This window comes from Euprymna scolopes, chromosome 6, assembly GCF_053919585.1.
Source record: "Euprymna scolopes isolate OS-2025 chromosome 6, ASM5391958v1, whole genome shotgun sequence".
Lineage (NCBI taxonomy): Eukaryota > Metazoa > Mollusca > Cephalopoda > Sepiida > Sepiolidae > Euprymna > Euprymna scolopes.
In genome coordinates, this window is record NC_136487.1 from 45,988,119 (window position 1) to 45,998,791 (window position 10,673).

A 10,673-nucleotide genomic window follows, 5' to 3' on the forward strand; every position below is an offset into this window, starting at 1 on the left:
TTGCCGTGAAAATAACGATAAAGCAGAGACAGATTTTTCTTTCTTTCTTTCCTCTTGCTTGTACGTAACGGCAACGTCACAGCTACTCCATCACACTTTCATTAGTTTGTTCCCATATCAATATATCAGGAGCAGCTAACAGCAGACATATTCAGACAGAAGAAAATAGAAATGATTGGATATATTATATCAAAAACTAGCAGGGAGACCTGGCATTGCCCGGAATTGAATGAGGATCAGCGAATGATCCTCACCATATTTTTTATTGTCATCGAAATCAGTGAAATTGCTCATTATTCAATCAAATCAATTGATTGTCTGCTCAAGTTGGGAACCCACTGTGGTGTACGGGGAGGAAAATTCACACGCTTTTCATCAATAACTTAGTTCACAATACATTGTAGTCTACATTGCACTGTAGAGAATTTACTGTTGAGTTTATGAAATTATTTTTATGTAATAGTTTGAATTAAGTTTAAAATGCAAAAGTCATGTATTATGGTTCAATCGTGCCCTAAACAGAAACATTTATTTTGAACGTGCCTCTGTCTTATCAAAGAACCTACTATTGATTTTATATGCCAGACCCTTCTGCTTGTGCAGTGATAAAACTTTACAAATGCGATGTCAAACTGTATAAAAGTGTTAACTTGAATTAAAATCTGACTGCCTTATTTAATTAGATTTTTTGGGGATTTGATTATTGATTTTAGATATTTATCTGGTGCATTCCGATACAAAACCTACATAAGAACACTCCCAGATGCGTCAAGTATCTTCATGTAAAATTAAAAAAAAAAAAAAAAAGAAAAATCAGCCCAACCATTTCCGAGTTCATAGTGAACAAACTCACCTACAGTTCCTTTTATATAATAGATAGATAACATTAACGATATACAAATTCAGAATTAAAAGTTCTACCATATTTTCATTTTGTCTTCCACAACATTTGAAATGATGTCATTATTTTGTTTATTGAGCCTCCGACAAAAAGAGGGTGAACCTGTAAATTCACCCTTGTCGATTCGTTCGTTTGTCTGTACTTTTCTCAATAACTATACCTTGGATTTTTTTTTAAATTTTACACAAGCATTAAACATGAGTAAAAAAGTAACAGAACGAATTTTCCAGAAAAACTGGTTGCACCCCCTAGGTTAAAATGGCTAAAATTGACACTTTTGTGCTTATTAAAAAAAAAAGTTGATGTCTTGGATTTTTGTAAAACTTTCTGAAAAGTTCTAATTTCTATATAATTTTGTTTGTCTATACTTTACAATAACTCTTGGGTGTGCCCCAGGGGCTCTTTCAGACCTAATAAAAACACTTTGGGACTATTTTACCATATTTGTTCAAAATTTTCTGTGTATGTCTATTTAGCAGTTTTGCATGGTGCAAAATTCAAATTTACATATGTTAACGCCTAAAGCTGCACCGCGTGTCCATTTTCACCAGTATTTGATGTCCCTGGGGACTTTTTGGGGCTAAATGGGGGGGGGGTAATGCTGAACTTAGTCATTTTTTATGTCTCGTTCACTGTGCACTCACGGGAGACCGTGTATGCTTCACTTGTTTTAATGTTATTACATTAGAGTGTACACCCTCCATCAAAAATTGTGTTTGCACTAATATTTATATAAAATGTCTCGATCGTTGAAATTAAACAAGAAAACATCTGAAAGAGGAAGATTTAAAAAAAAAACAAAAAAAAAAACATTTCAATCGAAATAAAAAAAAAAAAAAAAAAGGAAATGCCTCATTGTGGAAATAGAGTGAAAGGTTTCTTTCTGAATTCATTTTAGATGTTAGAAGGGAAGATTTGCTATTTGCTTTTTCTCTTCTCTTAAACAATTGAAAGGATTTCATCCGATAGTTTTATATATATATATTTTTTTTTTTAATGTTATTTTTATTCGTTTACTTGTGTGACAGGACAAATTTATGTTATGAATTTATTTGTATATTATGCAGAATGTTCCTCGGTATAAATATATACAAATAAATATACATGGAAGAGTATAAGAAGGCTACAACAATGCAGGGAACCGACTGTTATATTGGTGTGATGCATGAACAAAAATGAACAAATGAAAGGTCTTATTTGTTTTTGTTATTTTTTAACTTTGTTTATCCATTTATTTTGTAAGATAATCACAATACAAATCATTAAAAAAGATTTTAAAAAAAAAAAAAAAAAAAAAACATTGAAAAATCTCAATGAAATATTTTAATATTTTTTTTCTTTTTTTAAGGAGATTCTTTGGTGCTTTTTCTTTTTTTTGAAAAAGAGATGATATTCTCGAAATATTAAGACCACTACCATCCCGGTTATATGAAACAGTAAGTTCATGTTCACTGATTTGTATTGTGATTATCTTGGAAAATAAATGGATATACAAAGTTAAAAAATAACGAAAACAAATAAAACATTCTTTTGTTTGTCCATATGTCACACCAATAAACAACCGGTTTTCTGCATTGCTATAGCCTTCTTATACGCCTCCATATCTATTTAGCAGCAATGCTTCAAACAAACTACCTTTCTCTATTATAATTCTTATATAGTGGAGCATGTTTTTTTGAGCTGTAAAGATCTTTGCTCATAAAATTTAGATATATTATTTTCAACAAAACTTTGCTACAAAGACGCTAAATTAATATATACATATTTCGGATTTCTATCAAGTCATGGCTGATGAAACAAGAACAATCTGCCACAATGATTCAGTTCAAAATGTCATACAGGTTACAAGATCAAAGAGAAGCTTCCTAAACTCGAAATGATACATTTAAGGTTGAAAGTTGCGTCAAAACGTCTTAATAAACAGGGAGAGAGAAACAAAAGTGGATAGCCACTATGAAAATAAGATTGGGGGTGCAAAAAAACAGTGAGAGGAGGTGAGAGTAAAAAAGGATCTTAGTAAGAGATATGCGACTTTGTAAATAAATTGTAATTTATGGCGAATTAGAACAACTTAAATGGATTTTTAAACATAACTCAATCCCAAAACCAAGGAACATCTTAACATGTATTTTGTGCGATTAAAATATATAAAAAGTCTCGATTAAGTGAGCTTTAGTATAAAATAAATTGCTTCCAAATATTTTTGTCCTTTTTTTTTTTTTTTGTTTTGCCTCTTACTTTCTGATCTTTTTTTCTCTTAACTATCTTTTCTCTCCTAAAATTAGTCATCTTTTTTTTTCTTTTTTTTTTCTTTTTTTTCAGTCAATTTATGGCATATTTATTGTGTTTATATTTTAAAGTTATCTAATCTTCAAATCATAAAGACCTTCTTTGCTCTTATAAACTTTACAGTGGTAATGCTTGTTTGTTGTTCTTACCAAAACCTGCCTTGGGTGATACTGAAGCAGAAATACATGGTTTGTGAGCATAATATGTAGACAGTGGTCTTGAAAAAAAAAAAAAAAAAAATGGCCACCAAGTTAGAATTTCATGTAAAAATTAAAACTGAAAGAAATCCTTACTCCACTTATAAATTATAAAAGGTAATTGTTCATAAGAAAAGTTTGCTGTGTTAAAAAAAGTTTTTCGTATTGAATGACAAAAAACTTCCATCTCCAGCCATCAATTGACTGCAAATAATGGTTTAACGCACATGGTAAATAACAGATATCACACCTTCAAGAATTGAGTATAAACTAACGCTTGGCAATCTACTGAATTTTACCGAAATTGTCAAAGAGCTTCATGACAAGTTGGAATATTATTATTTCTCCAGTTCGTATGAAATCATTGTCAAACATCTACAAGACGTGTTGGAGACATTCTAGGAACTCAGTGGTCATTTTTTATTTGTTTTTTTTTTTTGTTTTTTTTTTTTGTTATTTTTGCTGTTTCTACACATTACCGATTGTAAGTTTATCTTTAATAGTTTTACAAGTTTAGCTGGACACACATGCAAATAGTTGCTCTGTACATTATAAACATCACTAAGAAAGATTAGCGGTCAACATTATCAGAAACACAATAAAATAAAATAAATATTGCCAATTTTCTGGAGAACAAAAATAAATAAATAAAATAATTTTGGCTGCTGAATGAGTTTAAAAACCCATTCCAATACAATGTCATAAAACATAACAGGGACTGATAGAAAATCTATTGGCAAACTCATTTAGTTGGCAGGGTACACTAAATAAGCAGTAACTGCACATTTTCATTGAACTGTACAAAAATAGATTTATAATACTTCTTTACATTTAGCCAAAAGACAGTTTTAATCTAATTATATTCTAATAAGTACATCTTTTAAACTCCTCGGCCTAACATTCACAGGAAACAAGAGTTGGAAAAATTACATTGAGAGCATTGCCAGGACCGCTGCGAAAAAGGTAGGTTCTTTCTACCGTGCTAGAAGGCTACTAAAACCCAAAAGTATCCTGTACCGCTATAAGGCCACCATTCACTCCTAGACAAGATTCAAAAGAGAGTCGCCAACCTAATAGGTCCTGAACTGTCATCTAAGCTTCAGCCTCTGTCCCATCAACAAAATGTAGCATCACCCTGCCTGTTCTACAACTACTTTAATGGTGAATGCTTCGACGAACAGCAAGCACTTGTAACCCCTTGACATAAATACCCAGACAAACCCAACAAGCAGCAAAATTCCACCCCTTCACAGTAGAGATCCCTAGATGTAAGAGAGCCTTCTACTCCAGTAGTTTCCTCCCCAGAACCGCTAAACTTTGGCATTCCCTTCCGGGTTCCTGCTTCCCCAACTGTACTGACATGCAGAAGTTCAAGTGTAATATGAACCGACATCTTGCTACCCAACTCCCCACATAGTACCCCTGTAGCTTATGTCCCTGATAGTAGCCCCCTACATCAAAGTGGCAATGTGCCTTGTTTGGGGTGAAAATGTAATTTAAAAAAAAAATAAAAAATAATATTGGTGGGAAAGAAAAACAATTATTTTTAAATCAACTTTTAATATTTAAATGATCCAATTTTATTTTTAAATATTAAAGTCTTCAGATTAATCATTTATTTAATTTATTTATTTTTGATCCAGATGAATTAAACAGTATTACTTAAATTTTATTTGTTAAGCTTAAAAATTTTAGACATTTTCTAGAATCAAAATCATGTCATAGATTTTGATTAACATTCTAGACAAATTTCTCTAAGGGGGATTCAAGTGGTACAAAATTATTCTGTTTAGGAAATTAATTTTACCCATTCTGGGACGGGTATTATAGTAATGTATATATATATATATATATATATATATATATATATATATATACAGGATGACCCCCCCCCAAAAAAAAAAAAACAAAAGCTAAACAGAGGCCATCTAGAACATATGCTGTAGAACGGAGAAAAAAGGGCCAAAGATCCCATTGTTTTGATGTGATGTTTTGAATATAATAAACTAGTTATGACCAAAGTTTCATTTCATTCGAGCAAAACACTAAGAAACGGGGCCTAATTAGAGTTAGGACAATTAATCAGAATCGGAAAAATTTGAAAATTTGGGGATATTAGAAGAATCAGTATCAGAATCGGAAAATTTGTACCTATTTTCCAATGCCAAAAACAATTCTTTTAATTGTCTATTTTCAATTGATCTTGTTTAAAACAAAATCTTCCATTGCTGGTAATAATAATAAAATAAATATTTTATGAATATTTATTGATGTTAAATTACCAGTAAAACTAGAATCTATAGATCATCTCCCCATAAGTGCATTTTTACGTTTGAGAAAATATCTGCACATTTAACATGAGTGTCGGGTTTGTCGAGGGTGTCTACGTCGTGGGGGCACGAGTGTCTGCAGTTCGTCAGAGCATTCACCATTAAAATACTTGTAGAACAGGCAGAAGGATGTTTCATCAATGGGACAGAGGCTGAAGCTTAGATGCCAGTTCAGGGCCTATCAGATTGGCGACTCTCTTTTGAACCTTGTCTAGGAGCAAGAGACTAGCAGCAGATGCACCAGCCCAAATGTGATAGCAATACTCCATACATGGGCGAATGGTGGCCTTATAGAGATACAGGATACTTTCAGGTGTCAGTAGTTTTCTAGCACAGTAGAGAGAGCTTACCTTCTTCGCTGCGGCCCTGGCAATGTTTTCAATGCAATTGTTCCAATTATTGAACTAACATGATCTTTTATCATGGACTTCTGCACTATACTCTCAGTGCCAATGTTGTATTCTTTACATCAGAAGGCATTGTATCGACCCCTTCAACGGCTGCAAACACATTTTTGAAGACAGAATGAACCAGCTACTAGTTCCTGTTGAAGATGAAGAACTATTACCTTTAGAGGTTGTTAACAACTCTGATTTTTTTTTTTATTTTGTAACCGAGGATCAATAAAATTTGTATTGAATTTTAAAAGGTAGGCCTTTGTTGTGATTTGTGTTATCTTGCCACTGTTTAAGGAGCAAAAAGCAGTTACATAGATTTCTGACAGCACTTATGACGGCAATTAAAATACAGAAAAGTCTGCATGATGTGCGTACCACCGTACCAGTGAAATATTCCCAAAATTACGTAATTTGATCAAATAGTTTTTTGTTTGTTTGTTGTTTTTTTAGTTCAAGAAAATCAAATTTTACGACTAAACAATATGTAGTATTTTCGTCGGCCATGATGAAATCCGATGAACTAAATCAGAAGGGAGACAATTCGAAGTGTCGAGGTCAAAATCAGCCTTATGTTCAATAAAGTTTAGTAGCAAAATCACTAAAAATCGTAAATTTTGATTTTCTTTGTTTCAAAAAATATTTGATCAGTTGATGTAATTTTTGGAATATGACATTCATTCCATACATCAAAGATTTTTCTGTATTTTTATTTATTTATTCATTTTCAAAAACGTGCAATTCTGAATAAGCATCAAATTAGATTTTCTTAGCGAAAAAAAAAAAAAAAAAAAAAAAAAAACACGGTAACGGTGCAGCAACTTTCCACCCTCAAAAAAGTCCTTTAAAATTACCACTATAAATGGGTTTTGGGGACGCTGAAACTGAAAATAATGTTAAAAATTCTAAGAAACAAGTAGTTTCCAAGATATGAAGAACGTAAAATGGGCACCTACTTTATAGCACCTTTTGTGTGTGTGTGAGGGGGGATTCAAAGTAAAATGAACGCAATTTAGCATAAAATGAGCACCCACTTTATGGCCACCTTTTTTGTGGGGGGAGGTCCAGTGTGCTGAAAACGAATATCGTATTTAAATTTTCTGCAAATGAGTAATTTTCCGGATATTAAGCAATGTAATTCTTTGTTGTAACGTACAATGTAATTCTTTGTTGTAACGTGCACATTTTTGCGGCGCGCGCAGCAAAACAAAAAGGTGCCCATAAAGTAGGTGTTCATTTTATGTACTGGCTGGTTACTTTTAATGCATCTAAAACCAAGCTTCTATCTTTACATCATCAACGTTCTGATCCCCATCTGGCATCAATTGAAATAAATGGCTCTCGTCTTGGGGAGGCCTCATGTTTTGACAAGGTTCTGGGCTTGACCTTTACTCCTGATCTGAAATGGAACATGACATGTGTACATCAAATCTGTTGCCAAGGCCGTTAGAAAAATGGTTGGATCCTTCTATCGATCCAGTAGATATCTCACTGCTGAAGCAATTATCTATCTATATAAGAGCCAGGTACGCCCAAGGATGGAGTACTGTTGCCACATTTGGGCAGGAGCTGCTAGAAAGGACTTATCCTGCCTTGATAGAGTTCAAAATAGACTTCGTAGCCTCATAGGAGATGTCCTTTTCTCGTCTCTGCAACCTCTATCTCACAGAAGAGATGTTACTAATTTATCGTTATTTTCATGGCAAGTGCTCGTGCTCGACTGCTCTTCAATCTATGGTCCCCCCCTCGCCAAATTTTCACAAGAAACACTCGTCTAGTTGAAAATACTATCAATAATTCCCCCCACACACACTCTTTATCTCTGCCTAAACCTAAACGTAGATTCCATGAAAAAAAAGTTTCTTTCTTAGAACTGCACGCGGACGCCTATGGAACTGTCTTCCGTTTTCCTGCTTTCCAGCTGACTACAATCTGCTTGTCTTCAAGTCCAACGTAAACAAGTTCTTGATGAGCCGTTCCACTTACTTCAGTTAACAAATTTACCGAATTTCCATTACTAACAATTACTATATTGTTCAATCGACTACTGTATACTCTTAACTCTTATCCTCGAGTGGTCTTTGGGCCTTGATAAGTGGTGATACCTATCTAAAAAAAAATAAAAAAATCTTGGAAACAGAAACTACTTGTTTCCTGGAATTCTAAACGTTATTTTCATTTTCAGCATCCCCGAAAACTTGTAATAGTGGTATTTTTTTTTTATTTACGGTATTTTTAGACCATAACATCTTCGTTCCGAGACGGGTACGTACATCATAAATATTTGTTTGTTATTTTCTTTTTGTTTGTTTTTAATTAAGAACCATTTTGTTTCTTTTTCTTTTTCGTAGTTTATACTTTCTGGATCTTCAGAGTAATCTTTAAGTATATACACCCTTGAATGCAATAATATTTAGAAAAACTCGAAACGGAACGAAGCTTTGAGTTTGAACCTCCGACACCTCGCAAAACAAAAATTGTAAACAATATTTTGAATTTTCAATATGTTCTCATTGTAAACATCTATTATTGAAATAGTAGTTTAATTTAAGACTATTAAATTTAAACTGTTTAGTCTTAAAGATTATTCTCTTTGGTAAATGGTAATCCTTTCAAAAAGTAGAGGCCGGGAGTTTTTATTTGTTTCTGTGCTTCCATTTTTTTTTTTTTTTTTTTTTTTTTTAGCTTTTATGTAGTTTATTTTTATTTACTTATTTTGGGACTAAATTATTTGGTACTTGTGCAGTTTACGGATTGCGTATTTTTTTTTTTTTTTTTTTTTTTAGATAGGATATTCTAGTTGAATTCAATTTTTACGGTATCTTGTTTATTAAATTGTTAGGAAAAATAAGGAAGTATTAGCAAAACATCCCTCCCAGATGAAGAATGGATTTCTAAATAATAACGTTATTTCAGCACGATTCCTGAACTGCATATGTACCCATTTATTTTTTAATAGAATTGTTTTTAGCTTAAATGTAAGGTGCTTATTCAGATTGCCACTTATGGCGATAAACAAAAATAAAGAAAAACTTTTATCGTGCACCTACTTGTCGCGGAATGAAAATGGTATATTCCAAAAATCACAAAAATTAATCCCCACCCCCTGGACACGGAGTAAAATTTGATTTTTCTTGAATATAAAAAAATCCCTACGTGATTTTTGGAGTATTTCATCTTCGTTTCGTTACTGTTACGTACACCCATGCAGACTTTTCTGTATTTTCTTTACTTTTAATTGCCGCCATAAGTGTCAATCTGAATAACACCAAATGTAATTATTACAGTATGATTAGATTTTATTAAAATATTAATTGAACCAAACTGTGATAAAACTATAATCACTTTTTCTGGCGAAGGAACCGAAATGCATTATGGTGTATTTGATTTTCTATTTTTGTATGATTTTGGACAATTTATAATTTCAATTTTTTTTTTTTTTTTTTTTTTTTTTCAATTTAAATAAATATGCGATTGATAGTAAATAAATAAAATAGGTTGGTGATGAAAAAGTGAGAAAAACATATAGGCAGACAGATAGGGTTTAGAGACAGAGACATACAATGATAAACTAGTTTCGGTGCTTGTGCCATTTTCTTTAGATAGGATTTTCAAGTTTTATTCAATTTTTATGGTATCTTTTGCTTATTAAATTGTTAGGTGAAAGTACAGAATAATTAACAAAGCCCTGACCCCCATCTTAATAACTTTCTACAGAATAACGTTATGATTTCAGCACGGTCCATAAACTGCATAAGTTCCCTAGTTTCATTATAAAATTGGCTTGATGAAAAAAATAAATAAAAGAATTAAAATTAAATTAAAAGTTACATTACCTGAGGTAAAATTGAAAGTCCTTCTTATTTTCTTTAAAATTCCCAAGTGGACGGAATCATGTGGATGGAGGAAATATCGAAATAAATCCCACGTTTTTTTTTTATCGTTCAAGATTGAATCATGTGTTATATTAGCATTTGCCGTATTGTCAGTAATTCATTTGCATGGCGATAAATACGTGTGGTATAAACATAAATTGCTAGTTTTTAGTTTAATCATAGATAATAAAAAGTAGATAAAAAAATTAAGTAATAAATAAAATGTAAATTAAGTATCTTTCTTATTTAATAAACTCAGTATGTAAGACACGGGACGTTTTTACTATTCTGTGTTATTGTAGCAGTTTTGTTTAGAACGATAGTGATGATTATGAAGACGGTTTTAAAATACGTTCACGAGAGGACAAAAAAAAAAGGACATGTATTGGAAATTCATTCAATTCGTCCTCTTTTCTTTTTCTTCTCTCTCTCTCTCACTCTCTCACACATACTTATATATTGTCTTGCCTTTTACCGAATCTTTCTCTTTCTTTCTCTATAATTTAATTTACTTCTTACTCTTGTGCTAGTTGACTTTTTCAACCCTCTATCTCTATTTCAGAGCCCCTCTTTAATATTTTTACTCTCTCTTTCTCTCTCTCTCTCTTATTCAAAATTCTCTTTTGTTAATGTTTTCTACTACTGAATTTTTCTCTTTAAATTCACTTTTCCCTCCTTCTATCCTC

At 32.1% G+C, this 10,673-nt stretch overlaps 1 protein-coding gene across 1 annotated transcript in view; it reads right to left on the reverse strand.

Moving 5' to 3' along the window:
- Window positions 1-10,397, reverse strand: part of LOC145277629 (sphingomyelin phosphodiesterase 5-like) — a 57,500-nt gene extending 47,103 nt beyond the window's left edge. Inside the window, exon 1 of the mRNA XM_080129187.1 lies at window positions 9,949-10,397. The gene's annotated coding sequence lies outside the window, so the exon portion shown is untranslated. The remainder of the gene's footprint in view (window positions 1-9,948) is intronic.
- Between the last annotated feature and the right edge of the window lie 276 nt (window positions 10,398-10,673).